Genomic DNA, 17,848 nt, shown 5'->3' with positions numbered 1-17,848 from the left:
TATCACATAAATAAGTAGATCTTTTTAAAATTTAGATTGCCACCAAATCAATTTTCTCAGTTCACTTCTCTGTTGCTTCAAAGTTTGACATAGGATGTTTTATACCTGAATTCATCAAAGTTGGTGAAATTTACAGCCTGTGACTATCACTAACCCTGGCCTCCTTTTATGATGTTGTGCAATGATTAAAAATGGGCTTTAGAAGCACAGTTTAGTTTTATAAGAAGGCTGTTTGACAGCAAGGCAACCCTTCTCTCTTTACACTGCACAGAAGAAAACAGCCCAGCAAAGACAATTCCTTTATGATAGAGATCAGAAAGCATAATCAAATTTTAATCAGTTTTTTAGAAAACTTTCATCTCAATTGATTAGTCAGCTTTCCAAGCCCTTTATTTGGTTTACAAGATCATAAATCCAATTTAATAGCACACTGAAACTAATTTGAGATCCAATAGATTGTTTGTTAGTTTTCCCTTTAATTAAAAATGATTTTCGTCTTAAAGGAGACTGGCACTTCGGCATTTACATCTTATTTCTCAAAAAGGAGTTTATATCCATTCGCATATACAGCATGCTTGCTGGCAACAGCGATATCCAAGCATATTAAACAATAGCAGGCGCTCAGGGTTCTAGAGATATCCATAAGTATGTTCTTCATAAAAAAACAGAGTGTTGGTTAGTGCAGTCGGTCGATTTGGAAAAGGTGAATCAAGAGTGCTCTGTGGTTCTTCTGTGACAGCTCTTCTTTCCCATCTTACAATGCAATTATCTATGAAACTCTGTGGTTAAAGCCTACACTGGGGTATCAGGGTTCAAAACCTGTCTTTATTTCTTCATCTAAATATTAACCGTGGTAATAGTATCTACCTTGGTGTTGTTAGAACTAAATGAGGTGGTTCATATCTCAATTGAAGGGGTGCCTCACAAACTAATTCTCCAGTAACTACTATTATTATCATAATGCTATTGACCTTTTCATTTCTTCCATAATGTTAGGAAGGAACTCTATCTCCCTCAGCAATTGTATAATTATTTAGGTGGAAAGCAGGGAAGGTTTCAGATTTACTCAACATTTCAAAATTTCCCAGCTTTATTTACCTCATAGTAAAAGCAGCTGGTAGACTACATCCCCACATCTGGTTTATTTACCCAGGTTTCAGCACAACTGTGTGGCACGGGCTTCTCTATGATTGGCCACATTGTGGGAGCCCTACTCCTATTTATCTGCCCCCCAAAGTAAATTTCAACATGCAATATCAACAGCTCCATATGCTGAGTGGTGAGGGTGCATTTCATCCAATCTCCCATTTTAAAACCCTACATTCTTTTTGGTCTAGGGGCGACAGTCATGAATTCAAGTCTGCGGTTAGCTCTACAGGCACAGTCCTTTCAGGGACTTTAGGACTAGACAGTAATCGTTCAGAGGACATGGAGGTGGCAGGACTATTTTCACTAATTTCCAGACCTCTTCAAAGAAAAGCTAACCCTCGGCAGTGTAGCTAGAATTCTTACTCAAATGAACTCATGTTCTGAAGCCGTCTTGTGTTGTCTCATTGTAAATGCAGAATCCACTCACAGGTTTTCCTTCACCAACACTCTAAATGGATCTTCAGGAAATCAATCTGTTTTCCCCTTGACTGCCATGATAAAATTGTGGTGTTTTTGTGACCTTCCTAATAGAGTTTAAGGCTAGGTCAACCTGTGGCCATGACCACAATTTGCTAAATATTGACAAGTGGAATTATCTGTAGAGTACTTTTCAGAGTCATTGGCCTCAGTAACTCACTCAGAAATTACCCCCCTAACCTTTCTTTTCTCCAGTGGTGTCTGACACTTGAATTCAGCATTCTTCCTGTGCTGATCAGAATTTATTCACTAAAACAGAAGCTCATGGAAGCTATGCATATATGCCTGCAGGTCAGAAGAAGGCACCAGATCTCATTACAGATGGTTATGAGCCACTATGTGGTTGCTGGGAATTGAACTCAGGACCTCTGGAAGAGCAGCCAGTGTTCTTAATCTCTGAACCATCTCTCCAGTCCCTAAACTTCCAATTTTTCTTTATGCCTTTTTGTCAGTGAGCTAACAGATTTTATAGTCTACTTGACACTTTGTCTTACTTAAATGGAGAACTAATTATTGCATCTATTAATCTACATATTAGATCAAAGCATAAATAAATATGATGGAAATATTAATCACTTTCATTTTCTCCCAGGGCTGCTGGAATGCTATCAAAGCTGGAGCCCAAACTCACTGCTCCTCACTGGATTATGGACTTTTATTCCCCCCCCAGGATTAGCTATATTATTTTTTATTTTTTATTTTTAAATTTAAAATTAAATTAGAAACAAGGTTGCTTCACATGTCAATGCCAGGTCTCTCTCCATTTCCCTCCCCTCCTCCTGTGCCCTCCCCCCAGCCCCCCAATATCCCCTCATTTCCCCAGGGAGGGTGAGGCCCTCCATGGGGGTGTCCATAGTCTGTCATTTCATCCAGGGCAGGGCCTAGACCCTCCCCCAAGAGTTCAGGGTGAGAGTACATCTCACATTTTTGGATGGGAGTCCAAAGTCCATTTGTATACTCGGGATAAATACTGATCTGCTACCCAAGGCTCAATACATTACCTAGGCCTCCTCACTGACACCCACATTCAGGGGGGTCTTGTCAGTCGCATGCTGGATTCCCAGGCATCAGCCTGGGAATCAAGAGCTAACCCTTATCAGGTCAGCTGTTTCTGGGGGTTAAAGTCTTGCCAGTGAATTTGCAACAGTGGCCACACACCCCTTGGGCATGGCCTCAGGCAGATGGAAGCAGAAAGCCGGAAGCTTGAGGCTTGGCTTTCCTTAGAGCTTCCTTACTGGTGAGCCAAACAATCTGGTAGGAAAGACAGAGACACGCTCTCTCAGTTCTCTGTATTTTTCTGTGTAATTGTTCCCCAATAAACACCCATGTATCATTTATCTTGGGTCTAGTGAAATAATTCAATTCTTGCCTTAATGGACTAGCTCAGGATGCTCAAGCAATGACAATGGGAGCCTGAGATCATGGTGCCACCATGACTGGGATCTGCCGAGGGTTCTCTTCCCTGATTAAAAATGATATCAGTGTGTGTTTGTTTCCGTCTAGAGCCCACAGGCCAAATCCAGATGCCTCTGTTTTTAGGTATCAAGTTTTCTGGGTATGCAGCCACATTCAGTTATCTACATATACTCTAAGGCTGCCTTGTGCCACAGTAGTATATTTGAATTGTTGCAGTGGTGACCAAATAGCCCACCATCACTAAAGATTTACTACCTAGCTCCTTATAGAAAAAAAAAATATGAACAACCTAATAAGCCCAAGCCTACTCCAACAGTCTAGAGTTCTATCCATGAAGGTCTAATGTAGCTTATAAAATAATTACTCAAAGGCTTAATATTAATTATAATTGCTTGGCTGATGGCTCAGGCTTCCTACTAGCTAGCTCTTATTTTTAAATTAGCCCATATATTTTATCTATGCTTTGCCATGTGGTTCGTGGCTTGTTACCTCACAGCCTGCTCCTCCATCGGCTGCTGGCTCTCCTCTGGCCCTGCCCTTCACCTGTATCCCTGCTTGGGTTTCCGACCTAGCTATAGTCTGTCCTGCCATAGGTCAAAGCAGCTTTATTTATCAACCAATAAAAGCAACGCATACTCGCAGTGTACAGGAGGACATCCCACATCAGTCTATTCTACAAGTTCTACAAGGTGCTCTCATGGGTTAATAATTATTTAAGTAAGGGACAGATGCATACATTGATGGATGTCTTCCCTCTCTCTCGTGCTGACGTTAACCTCTATGATGTCATTAAGGGCCCTTAAGGAGACATAGGGCAAAACCCTCCCAAGTAGTAAGTGCATTTTGTGTCTCTGTAGCCAAATACGTTCTCATTAAATCATTGTTTCGGGGGCTCTGTTGAGTGCCTAATGTAGCAAGAAAAATAATAGAGGGCTAAAGTGCTGCCGCCTCATTGGTTTCCCTCTAATTCGCACCACACGATTTGACACATGCTAAGTGTCATTTTGAGCTGTTTGTTGGTTGCATCATTTGTAATATCTTTTTACCCCCAAACTAGGCAGTTATCACCTTGGGATCCTAAATTATGCTCTTCCAAAAAAATTGAGGAACTAAAGATCTGTGAGATATTAGCAACCATAATCCAATCCAATTCTCACAGATGAATAAATTATGACCCAGCCCAAACTAATAACTTTACCTTCTCTTAAAGTGCCACAACACTTCAGTACCTTTGGAGGCTTTTGTTCAAAAGTTCTGTTTAATGAAGGCTTGAAGAAGAACAAGAGAAAGAAATTCAGAGGAAGCAGGAGGAAATAGGAAGGATAAAGTTTTCTGCTTTCTGATTTAAGATGGTTTTGGTGGGATGTTCCAGAAAACAATCTGAGGTCTGTGTTTTCACTCTGCATTCTGCAGAGCGACCACCTCAAAGAGGAAAAAAAAGGCTTTGGGGAAAGCCTCAGACCAGCTGGACTTCTTTAGAGCCATGTGGACAGCAGTGGCAAAGGAGGTGGGGGGAGGCTAGGGGGAGCTTGGGAAGCTGGGAGTGGGGAACTTGCTCCCTGAGGGCTGAACGTGGGGGGGGGCTCACTCAGGTGCACACACTTGATTAACACTGAGATGTCCAAACATTTGGCAACAAAACACTTGCTTTCACAAAGCACCTAGTAACCTTCTGAGACACAAGAAGGAAACAAATGTTTCTCAGGAATCACTTTAGAGGGAAAAATGCTTCTGTTCAACAAAAGATACCAGTTTTTCCCAAAAGTTTGTCATGCAGAGAAGAAGGCTGGTGAAGTCTGCATCACTGTGATTGGCACTGACTAGAACAGGTGACCTCCCCAAAAAGTTCCTTCTCTTTGGTGTTAATAGTATTTGTAGAAGAGTGAAAAATATACAGCAACTTCTTAAGGGTTTCAATCTTTGGGAGCTCTTAAAGATGGTACGTCTTCAGATAGAAGTGTAGCCCTCACCATTATCAAGGAAATTTCTCTTTGCAATAGATAAAGACCATAACAGAAAACCACAGTAAATCAAAATGCAGAGTTGTAGAGCCCAATTTCAATGTATACAATTCCAATGGAATGTATACAAAACCCTCCTGCACGGAAGGCTTGGGGAACATTGTGGAAGAGGGGTGGAAAGACTGTAAAATCTAGGCGCTCAGGGAGTTTGCTATGAGATTGCGTCTCCTAGGAATGTCAGAAGCTACACCATAATATCTCACCTACATGATTCCTAGACATGAGCTGAACAAGAAAAAACAACAGACATGCCAAAATGGACAGGGAAACATCACGAGGCCTCAATACTACACAAAGAACTTCAGCCGTCTAAGGAATGCTGAGAGTAAGTAAAAAAAATTTTATCAGGGAAAAACACACCAATTTGATATCCAATTCCAAATGGTCAGGCCTGAAAACATACATACAAGTAACATAATACGAAGTGAGCAGGATGTATGCATACATGTGCATATGCATATAATCGCAATTATTTAAAATTAAGAGCATAGGCCCTCTCTAAATCTGGACACAGAGATCTGTAGATTTGGGGGTTTTGTTTGGTTGGTTGTTTGGTTGGTTTTGGTTTTTGTTTGGTTGGTTGTTTGGTTGGTTGTTTGGTTGGTTGGTTGGTTGGTTGGTTGGTTGGTTGGTTTTGGTTTTGGTTTGGTTGGTTGTTTGGTTGGTTGGTTGGTTGGTTGGTTGGTTGGTTTTGGTTTTGGTTTGGTTGGTTGTTTGGTTGGTTGGTTGGTTGGTTGGTTGGTTGGTTGGTTGGTTTTGGTTTTTGTTTGGTTGGTTGTTTGGTTGGTTGGTTGGTTGGTTGGTTGGTTGGTTTTGGTTTTTGTTTGGTTGGTTGTTTGGTTGGTTGGTTGGTTGGTTGGTTGGTTGGTTGGTTGGTTTTGGTTTTGGTTTGGTTGGTTGTTTGGTTGGTTGGTTGGTTGGTTGGTTGGTTGGTTTTGGTTTTGGTTTGGTTGGTTGTTTGGTTGTTTGGTTGGTTGGTTGGTTGGTTGGTTTTGGTTTTTGTTTGGTTGGTTGTTTGGTTGGTTGGTTGGTTGGTTGGTTGGTTGGTTGGTTTTGGTTTTTGTTTGGTTGGTTGTTTGGTTGGTTGGTTGGCTTTGGTTATTTGTTGTTGTTGTTGTTTTGTTTTGTTTTTTTTACACAGCACTGGCATAAGTGACACAAAATGTTGTAGAGAGAATTTACTATAATCAAAGAAGTGCTGGGAAAGACATCTTTAATGAACAGGATTCCATTAGGTAGAAACTGAACATCCAAGCAGTCCACACAGAGGCTTTGCATTCCAGGATGAGCCAGGACCTCCAACCTCTACTCATACCATTAAAAGCAATAAGAATACCAGGTTGCTTTTGTCTTTATTTTCTGGTCAAAAGTCAACTTTGATGCCTTCTGAAAACTAGGCAAAATCTGTATAACCCAAAAAGCACAATTTTTTAAGGCAGTTTGCTCTCTAGAAGAGCACAGAGCTTTGTGGCATTTCATCCTGTATTACCCCCATCCCGCCAACCCTGCCTCTACACCACCAGAGGACACAGAATAAGTCTAGGGCTATCTGAAGACCCCTCTCGCTCTTTGGCCTATTTGCTAAGTCCCTGAAAGGCCCTGAAAGCTGCAAGGCCATCCTTACTCCGCCTCACTCTGCCTCACTCAGAACTCTGCAACCTTGTCTCCCCCAGAGCTTTGACTGAAAACAATCTGTGGGAATTGTTTAACATTACAGCTGCCAGAGGTGGCAATAACAGTTGTGACAAATGAGAAGCTGACTGAAAGCTTAAAATGGAAGGCTGGGGAAATCCATGGGGCACTTTTTAAAAGTTCAGAACTATTCCTGGGTGTGTAGGAGGCCGTGTGCAGAGCTGTGCTGATTTCTCTCCTGTAGTGGCCATTCGTCTCTGGGAAAATAGGAAGGAAAGTCTAGTGGAGCACTGTAAACTGCCTCCCAGAGCTCTGAAGACATCTCCCAACACACACAGACACTCTCAAACCTCCACAGAGGCTGAGCGGAAGTGCACGGCACAGAAATCTCTGTCCAAATGAGCTGTCCACTACACTAGTTGAATAGAGACGCCAGAGGCCGTGCAAATGAAAAATCCCTGTGACAGAACTCACTCTGTCTTTAAACAAACAGCAATGACAAATCAGAAAGATGGGTTCAGGGACTGGATTTTCAGAACTGCCCAACCGAGTTAACTTAAACGTCCGCCTTTGACAAGATGTGATAAGATGCACAAATGAACAAATAGGAATGGGCAAAGAGAAAGCAATACAAATTATCCCTCAGGAAGACCAAAGGGGGGACTTACAGAGGCTTTAAATTAACTATTACCAAGGTATTGAAAGAACTACAGAAACCTAGATCTAAAGAACCAAACAAAAAGTGTTTCACTGAGTAGAGAACATAATAAGGAAACTATTTTTAAAAAATAGGCCTGTAATCCCAGTGCTTGGGAGAAAGAGGCAGGGAAATCTCTGTGAGTTCAAGGCCAGTCTGGTCTAAATAGAAAATTCTGGGACATCCAGATCTACATAGTGAGACCCTATCTCTAAAAGAAACAAAGCAAAACAAGCAAACAAAAAGACATACTAAAAAGGACAAAATGAAAATTTCTGTGTTGAGCCAAAAGATTCATAGTAGACTCAATATGGGAGGACAAAGAAGCCATGACCTTGAAGAATTGGGGTTATGTAGTCTGAAGAAGAGAAATAGAAAAACTGGTGACATCTCAGAGAGCAATGAAACTCATCAAACAGGCCAACATATATAATAAAATCCTCAGAGGACAGAGATGAAGAAAGACTATTCAATGAAACAGTAGCCCCAAACCTCCAAGGATTTGATGAAAATAAAACATCTATCTAGTTTAGAAGGTTAGTGAACTACAGGCAGCATAAGCCCAAAGGCCTTCACAACTAGAAACACCATAATCAAGTTCTTAGGAGCCACATCATTCCACACAGGACGGGAGCTAAGAAAGCTCTGGGAGACACAAAGGCAACAATTGTAAATGTTGACTGGAATCAAGATATGAGAACAGCCCCAGCTTGAGGTAACTAAGGCAAAACTAAAATATCAGCAAGGAAAATGGAAAAGAAAGAATGAGAACACTATCAAAGCTGACTCAGTAGGCCCATAACCAACGCCATAGGTTAGGTGAGCCAGAAACATTCTGAAATGGCCCAGGGTTTTCAAGTCTGTCATAGCACAGTAGCAAATCCATCAAAGACATGGAATTTACACACAAAAAAAGTTTACCAGCACAGAAAGGGGAACAATGAAGTGTCTCCTGGTTTAGCACACATGACACCTAAAGTGCTCAATGAATAGAACCTACAAGGGATTGGAAATGTGAGGCTGACAGAGACTTAGGGGGGGTGCAATCTTGGTTTGGTTCTGCGGTCTTGCTATTTTCTCCTGCTTAGACAATAATGCCTCAATTTTTTCCCTTTATAACATGTAAATTAGAAACAAGCTTCTTTTACAAGTCAATCCCAGTTTCCTCTCCCTCCCCTCCTCCCCTGCTCCCCACTGACCCCCCTATTCCATGCCCTTTCTGTTCCCCAGGGAGGGTAAGACCTTCCATGGGGGATCTTCAAAGTCTGTCATATCATTTGGAGCAGAGCCTAGACCCTCCCCTGTGTGTCTAGGCTGAGAGAGTATCCCTCTGTGTGGAGTGGGCCCCCAAAGTCCATTTGTGTACTAGGGATAAAACTGATCCCCTACCAGAGGCCCCATAGATTAATCAAACCTCCAAGCTAACGTCCTCATTCAGGGGTTCTGGAACAGTCTCATACTGATTTCCCAGCTATCAGTCTGGGATCCATGAGCTCCCCCTTTTTCAGGTCAGCTATTTCTGTGGGTTTCCCCAGCCCGGTCTTGACCCCTTTGCTTATCACTCTTTCCTCTCTGCAACTGGATGCCAAAGATCAGTTCAGTATTTAGCTATAGGTGTTTGCTTCTGCTTCCATCAGCTACTGGGTGAAGGCTCTATGATGGCATATAAGAGACACATAATAGAAGGAACCATTATAGGTTTAAAGAGAAATCTGGCACTAGGGAAATGTCCAGAGATCTACAAGGTTAAGAAATAGTGGAGAAGCTACCTTAAATGCCCTTCCCCGATAATAGTGTCTCAATTTAAGCAGTGGTTTACATGGCTACCTCATCACTGAAGAGATTATGGAAGAGCACCAGGACTGGGTAATGGACAATGCTCATGGGTGAATAAAAAGAGGGAATTTTAGTTGCAGTGACAGGAAGACAGAGAAAAGCCGAGTGGGAATTCAGAGGTGTGAAGACAGAACACGAATCAGGACAGAAGGCAGCTGTGACATGATCTTTAGAGACCTCAGGAGAGCAGACTCCAAGTGGTTCATTGTTGGCGTAAAACAAAACTGGAGGTCACTTATATATACTGTATATCTGCAAATAATGATACTTCAATTTCTTCCTTTCTGATTTGTACCCCCTTGATCTCCTTTAGCTGTCTTATTACTCTAGCTAGAACTTCAAGTACAATATTGAAGAGATATGGAGAGAGTGGACAGCCTTGTCTTATTCCTGATTTTAGAGCAATCACACTGAGTTTCTCTCCACTTAATTTGATGTTGCCAATGGGCTTGCTGTACCAGGGAATGCCTACAGCTGATAAACACCTTTAGTCAACTGACCGGATACAAGATTAACTAAAAAAAATCAGTAGTCCTCCTACATACAACTGATAAATGAACTGAGAAAGAAATCAGAGAACTAACACACTTCACAATAGCCTCAAATAATATAAAGTATCTTGGGGTAACTAACCAAGCAAGTAAAAGACCTGTATGACAAGAACATCAAGTCTTTGAAGAAAGAAATTGAAGAAGCTTTCAGAAGATGGAAAAAATCTCCCATGCTCTTGGATAGGTAAATCAACATAGTAAAAATGGCCATCTTACCAAAAGCAATCTGCAGATTCAATGAAATTCCCATAAAAAACCCCAACACAATTCTTTACAGGCCTTGAAAGAACAATACTCAACTTCATATGGAAAAGCAAAAAAACCCAGGACAGCTAAAACTATAAACAATAAAAGAACTTCTGGAAGTATCAACATACCTGATATCAAGCTCCACTATAGAAATATAGTAAAAAAAACAGCATAGTATTAGCATAAAACAGACAGATGGATCAATGGAATTGAATCAAAGACCCAGAAAAAATCCACACATCTGTGGACACCTGATTTTCAACAAAGAAGCCAAAATTATACAATGGAAAAAAATGAAAGGATCTTCAGCAAATGATGCTGTTATAACTGGATGTCAGCATGTAGAAGAATGCAAATATAACCTTATCTATCACCCTGCACAAAACTCAAGTCCAAGTGGATCAAAGGCCTCAACATTAATCCAGATACATGGAAGCTGATAGAAGAAAAGGTGAAAAATATCCTGTGCATTGGCACAGAAGACAACTTCCTGAACAGAACAGACTCTGAGATCAACACTTAATAAATGGAACTGCATGAAACTGAAAAATTTCTGTAAAGCACAGGATGCTGTCATTTAGGACAAAAAGGCAGCCTACAGAATGGAATGGATCTTCACCATCCCCACATCTGATAGAGGGCTGATTTCCAAAATATAGAAACGACTGGAAAGCAAAGGGTAGAATGACCTGGGTGGTCCTTTAACTTTTGAGGCAGTAAATAGCTGGGATTTGGTTGTTTGTTTGTTTTGTAGTGGGGTCTCATTGTAGCCCATGCTAGCCTTGAATTCAATACTTTGCAGGGAGTGGGGATGGCATTCACACTGTGTCCATGCTGTGCCGTACAGAGCCCATACAGCCATGTGTGGGTCTCCTAAGAGAGAACACCAAAGTAAGTTTAACCGTCTCTCCCCTGCTCACCCTTCACCTTTAATTACACGGGTAGGAAGGGCTAAGAATGTGGAAGTCAGCTTGAGCTACCAAGACTAACTGCATATTGCAAAAGGAATGATTTCACTTGGCTGAACATTTCCAAGCCAGTTTCAGCTCCTAAGCATTTTAAACATAGGGAACAGTATGAATAATGTATGTGTGTATCTATACATAGACATGCTTTTATATCTATATGGCTTTTAATGAATCATTGAGAGAAACATTTGGAATGCTAAAACAGTAGGAATTTCCTCACTCCCATTTGGCTTTCTAGGCACTGATGCCATCAATCACTAAACGACATCAGGCACTTCATTGTTTTTCAGATTTACGACATGTTTCAGTTCATTGTTTTTAAACTGTCACCCTTGGTGGGCAGCTGGCACAATTCTCAGCTCCCAGGGAGCTCATCGCCCTAGGAGTGATGTGCTAGTGACATTTTCCATTGACTCATCTCCAGGATAGCAAATGCTCTCCGTGTGCCTACTCTCGGCCCTTAGCTCAAATGCTCTCTGTGTGCCTACTCTCGGCCCTTAGCTCAAATGTTCTCTGTGTGCCTACTCTCGGCCCTTAGCTCAAATGGAAATAGTTAAGATTGTGAGTGTTCATCCCAAACACTGAAGACAAAAATTGACCCCAGAACAACTAGTGGTTCTGTCTACCCTCTCTGAGGGCTGGAGACTCTCCCAGATATCCCAATAGTGTTATGGTGCTACTACAAAAATGTCTCTAAAAGTGTGGCATCTCTCTGGTCTCTTGAGAACTGCTGTGTGTCCGGTTCTCCGTGTGAAATGGGTTTGTTTGGGTCTGCTGAACTTTCTCATTGGTTTTCTGAAATGTGTGACTGATAGGCTCCATCCTCATCTCAGGAAGTGATTTCATACCAGGACCTAAAAGCAACCGTGAGATTCTGGGGGCACAGCATCAGGACATACTCTCTATCCTTGGCTGGGCTCAAATTTGAGTGTGGTATAGAAAGAAGAATTAGAAACTGCACACAGACTCGGCCCTAGCCAGATGTCTCACTCATGTCTGACACACATATAGTCAGGTTAGATGACCTCAACACCCAACACTGATTATTAGTATGTAGATGTTCCTATTTCCTGTTCCTATAAAATAACATGCACCTATATCTCAGCATGGATGGAATTTCCAATCTGTACTTCCTTGCACGTATAAATTAGACAAAGCCTCTATGAGTTTATGCTTACATAACTAAAGTAGGTTTGAAAAGATGGAAAAGCAGTCAAGTGAATTCACTCAGCAGGTATTTACTGGGCACTTATTATGTAGGAGACCCTAATTTAGAGTCATAGGGAAATAGAATGAGAGACACTCACAATGCTGGCTATTCTTTCCCTATAGAAAACAAGGAGTGAGAGGCCAGGTCCCAGCCTCTGCACAAAGAATAGAGCCTGTTTAGCAAGTGTTTGTTTGGTTTGGTTTGGGTGCTGTGATTAAACCCTGGACTTTGAGCATGCTGAGCGAACACTCTAGCTCACAGCCACATCCCCAGAAAACGTAACAAATGTTATGCCCCATAGATTATTGATTTATCCCCAAGAATAAACTAAAACCTTTCCAAAAGAGTGGTGATCAGCTTTCAACAATGAGGAAGGGGCGTGTCCTGCTTGGGTTCATTCCCATCCCTCTCTTTAATACATACTTAAGGTAAAAAGAAAAGAAAAAAGCTAACATCCAAGTGGGTGAAGAAATCTGCACTGTTCATAAGATGCCCTAGAGATCGTCTTTAGAAATTGCCAGTCACCTCATGTTAACCAGGGGGCCCAGTTAGGCACAGGACAGGGGAAAAAATGCAGGTTCTGAGAGAGTTTCTGTCTCTAGAGAATAAGGTAAGAGTAATAGAGAGCATGAAAGTCCTCTCTTCCTCATAAGTGACCAAATGTTTACATAAGAAAACATCCTGTGTGCTTGTTGTTGTGGTGGTTGTGCTAATTAATTTAGATCATAGCTCTAATTCCCAGTGCCCCTACCTACAGGAACAAGGTCTATCCGAATAAAACTATTTTTTCAAGTATAATGAGCACTCTTTGGGAGTAGTATAAGTCTTTATGAAAGATCATTCATAAGACAGAGAAAAGAATCAAGTGGACTACCTTTAGAACACAACGTTTGGGCCATGCTTACTTAATGAGCTAAAGGAGAAAACATCTGTAAGCTTTATTTTATAGATTCATTATTAGTAGCATTGGCGTGTGTCTTAATTAGGGTTTCTATTGCTGTGTTGAAACACCATGACCAAAAACCAGGCTGGGGGGAAAAGGGTTCATTGGGCTCACACTTCCACATCACAGCTCATCATCAAAGGAAGATAGGACAGGAACTCAATCAAGCAGGGCAGGATCCTGGAGGCAGGAGCTGAAGCAGAGGCCATGGAGGATGCTGCTTAACGGCTTGCTCCTCAAGACTTGCTCAGCCTGCTTTCTTATAGAACCCAGGACCAGCAACCCAGGGATGGAACCACCCACCATGGGCTGGGCCCTCCCCCATTGGCCACTAAATGAGGAAATGCCTTACAGCTGGATCTCATGGAGGCATTTCCTCAACTGGGGTTCCCCTCTTTCGGATAACTCTAGCTTGTGTCAAGTTGATATAAAACTAGCCAGGACAGAATGTGTGTTTCTAACTACACATGGTGAATAAAAATGCTGTACAGAGAGAGACGGCTCATTGAGTGAGGCACTCACAGCCAAGCCTGGTGATCTGAGTTCAATCTCCAGAGCCCACGCAGCTGAAGGAGAGAACCAATTCCTAAAAAAAAAAAAAACTGTCTTCTGACCTCCACACATGTGTGCATGCAGAATAAATAAACCAAATATAATAAACGAAATTCTAATAACTTAAAGATATGGTATTATTAGAAATCAAGATTTTTCACTGAGAGAAAGAGACATGTATGTATAATCTTACAAGAAAAGTTAAAAAAAACTTCTTTGAATTAGAAGTTACAGAATCAGATGCTTGGGAACATCAACAGCCAGGCACATAGTGTGTGCCTCTACTGACCAGATTTGGATTCAAGCATGGTGTGCCCGCTGTCAGGAACCAGAACTCCTTGTGGATAAAGCTGAATTCACATCTGGGATAGGAAACTCACAAGGTGAGCTTGGAGCATTTTGTTGCTCCAGGAAGCACAGCAAAGTTTAATGAGACTCTTTGTAAGGTCACAGAAAACAGCTAACGGGGCTCTCGCTGGCTGGAGATGCATCCGCGCAGTGGTACAAGCATCAAGGCAGTGATTGTTGTTGCTTACAAGGCGCAAGCAACATCCACTGAGAAACTTCCTCACGGCAAAAGAAAAAACTTCGAAAAGACCGAATTTAGAACTCAACTTACCTTTCTTAGGAAAGAAAAAAAACACCAAATAGGCCTGTCCGAGGGAAAGAAAATGACAGGATTCCAACTAACAAATGGAGCAGGAAATCAACATTTTGTGACCTGCAGTGGGGCAATAGCTTAGACAGCCAAGAGATGCTGGAACCACGAAGGGAAAAGACGGTGAGTGGTGTTAGCGGGGTACCAGAGCAACACCGCTCTGATTATTTGCGGGACGTCGGGAGAAAATGCAGCAGGAAGATGAAATGTTGCACTTAGCATTCCTGCAACAGTAGACTCTTCCTGCCATGCGTCGTGTGGGGCACCAACTCTCGGCTATGCCATGTCTGAGGAAAGTGTTGAACTTAATCAAGACTCGCTCCCAGTTTGCAGGAAATAGAAGAGGAAGAATCGGTTAAATGTCATCATTTGGAAACAGATAAATCAGAAATGTGATGTGTTCTACATCACAAGTGTCAGGAGTGTCGCGGGGAGAGGCACAGTTCCACACTGCCACCTGCAGCCTGAGGAGTTCGCTTCGTCCTCTAAAACTGGATCCTTAATTTTTCCACGGAAAAGAACCTCAGGGCAAGCCAATATGAGGCAGAGGTGGGGTTTATTAAAAGACATTTTTAAGTAGGAAGTTAAGAGAAAAAGAAGCCCTGGGGAAGAGGATGAGGCACCCGAGAGCTTGGCATGGCTTCTCCTAGGAGAGTTGCGTTTCCTTGTCCTTACTGTGGTCATAGTACTGGTGGTTTCTGAAGTCCTTGCTGAGGAATTTCAATGAGTCTCTGCAGAAGCCACAGAGGGGCGCTGCTTGCTGGCTGTGCTCTCTGGCGCATGCTCAGTTAGCTTTCTTACCAGCCCTCCCAAATGCTTTTTTTTTTTAAGTTGCCCTGGTCATGGTGTTTTTCACAAAGCAATAGAACAGTGACTAAGACACTAAGCAAAGCAGAATTGCCCTCCCTAGTGTGAGTGAGTCTCAGCCCATTCTGAGTAGGGGAAAAGAGTATTAAGAGAAAATTTGTTTTGCTTTTCATGTGTGTGAATAGTGGTAGGGTGAGCATATGAGTGCAGCTGCCTTTGGAAACCAGTAGAGGGCGTCAGGTCCCCTGGAACTGTGTTACAGCAGAGGCCTTTTGACCCTCACATTATATGAAGGTCCTTCGGAGGCTTTGCTCTCCAAGTAGGTGAGTAACATGAACGCGACCAGGGATGCTGGAAAGAAGAAAGAAGAAAGCCAAAGAAGAGGGCTAATGCCAGGCAGGAGCATAGCAGCAGGTCCTCACTCAGTTAAAGGATACATTACAGGCTGGCTTCCCTCTGCATTAATCTCTATTGTGCCTGAGCTGCAACCCTAGTGCTTTTGAAAACCCAGCATCAGCAGAATTTTGCAGCTTTAATAGAATGTACGAGCAACTGAAAGTTCGCAGAGCCTTTCCTTTGTCACCTCCTGACCTTCCGATACTTCTTGTAAAAACACTTTTATGTTTTTCCACATAAATGGAATTAATGCTTTTTTTTTCCTTCTGTGGCATGAACTCACGGTGGGTGGATGTTTAATAGTTTGCAAGTAGTTTTCCAATGTCACATTTCTGTAACGGTGTTACGGAACAAAACTAATTGTCATCTGTATTGGAGGCAATTCTGTTCACAGCAAGATAAATTGGATTTCTAAACTGTGATTTCCATTGTATTACCTCTGCGTAGCATGAAAGTTATCCTGATGTGCACAGCAGTCAGGCTACTTATGAATACAGTGAGGGCCAGCATTGTGCTGACTCCATCATTTCTCCCTTCCCCAGGGAGAAGAGAAACATAATTATGCCCCACCGTCTAATGGAAGAGGTTAATGAGGGTACAGTGTTTTAAATATCAGTGTGAACATTCGAAGACTCTAAGGAAATGACAGACTACCTAAGAGGGCTAGGCATCATTGTGAGTTATCCAATTTGTCACTGAGGACTTCTGGGTATGTGAATTTTTTTTATAAAGTCACTTTACAGATATATACATATATAGTTTTTGTATGTATATCAATTAAAAACAATCCTATCTTAACAATTAATAAATGTTGACCTACTAATCATAAATTTTAATACATCGGATATTTTCTCAGGTGGCATTTCTATAATTGATGAAAATAACATTTTCTAAGTGAACTAATGGAGTAAACCTTGGGTGCATGCACCACTATAATTAAAAAGGCTAACCCAAAATAGTGGTGAACACCTTTAATCCCAGCACTCAGGAGGCAGAGGCAGGAGGATCTCTGAGAGTTCAAGATCAGCCTGGTCTATATAAGAAGTTCCAGGACAGCCAGAGCTGTGTAGAGACCCTGTCTCACCAAGGAGAGGGGAAGCATTAAAGGTCATATAGGCATGAAGTCTGGATCTGGTTCATATTTGTATGACTCTTGCCCACACTGCTGCTGTCATCCTGGACAAATTACTTAAACGTACTCCTGCTGTCTCATCCATAAAAATGGGAGTACAACAGACATGTCTTTCCAGACAACATGACTAAGGCAACTTATAGAAGAAAGAGTTCACTTGGGGCTTATGGTTTCAGAGGGTTAGAGTCCATGCAGGGAGCATGGCAATAGGCAGGTAGGAATGGTACTGCAGCAGGAGCTGAGAGCATTTTGAGACATCTTAAGACAACAACCATGAGGCAGAGTGAGAATTAGATGGGAATGGTGAGGGTTATTGAAACCCCAAAGCCTACCCCAAATGACACACTTCCTCCAACAAACTCACATCTCCTAATCCTTCCCAAACAGTTCTACCAATTGTGAACCAAGTATCCAAATATATGAGCCTGGGGGGGGCATTCTCACTCAAACCACCACAGAACATTATAGCAGTTGTATTCTTTAGAAGGTTCAATCAACAATGGACTCAGAACGGTTCCCAAGTCATCAAGTCATGTCATAAGCCGTCTGCATTAGTATAAGCTATAAATATCACTTCCTGACTGAGCAATGAAACTTACCCAGGCATCCTGGAACATTTCCTCAGACTCTCACAGGCGGCAGTATGTTGCCTTACGCTCATGACAAGTATCTCCGAAAGAAAGAAAACAATTAAAAAATAGACAAAATGAAACAACCCCACTTCCCAGTTATTTTATACCAGCAATATTTTCCAGCACGGCATGGAAACGTGGACCAGCCAGCAGTGCCTGTGCTTCCTCCCTCTATGTCCTGTCAAACGCTTATAGGATCTTGGAAAATATCACCACCAGCCACCAGCAACATTCCCACTGTGAGGACCCACAGTAACATTCCTTTGTTTGGGGGCACGGGGCATCTACAGATATGGAAATCAGGCTGAGAACTGACAGCTGACGAGGGCTAAAGGGAGACAGGGAGACAGAGCTGCTCTGTTTCAGAAAGAAGTAAAACGGGAGAATTTATTTAAGAGCAGTGTGTTCCCCGTGCTTGCTAACCACCAGGCATAATTACATGCAAACGTGGCTTCCCAAGCAGCCTGGGGCTGGGCAGCTCTGTCCACACTTGTGCTACTGCAAACTGCACACGGTTTACAT

General features: G+C 42.2%; 1 long non-coding RNA gene across 1 annotated transcript in view; it reads right to left on the bottom strand.

Moving 5' to 3' along the window:
- LOC121143095 overlaps positions 1-17,483 on the bottom strand; it is a 58,926-nt gene extending 41,443 nt beyond the window's left edge. Inside the window, exon 1 of the long non-coding RNA XR_005880205.1 lies at positions 17,294-17,483. This is a non-coding gene — a long non-coding RNA (uncharacterized LOC121143095). The remainder of the gene's footprint in view (positions 1-17,293) is intronic.
- Between the last annotated feature and the right edge of the window lie 365 nt (positions 17,484-17,848).

This window comes from Mesocricetus auratus, unplaced genomic scaffold, assembly GCF_017639785.1.
Source record: "Mesocricetus auratus isolate SY011 unplaced genomic scaffold, BCM_Maur_2.0 Super-Scaffold_100011, whole genome shotgun sequence".
NCBI classification, from domain to species: domain Eukaryota; kingdom Metazoa; phylum Chordata; class Mammalia; order Rodentia; family Cricetidae; genus Mesocricetus; species Mesocricetus auratus.
Note: the sequence above shows the minus strand (reverse complement) of the source record. Positions and strands in the feature narration are given on the sequence as shown.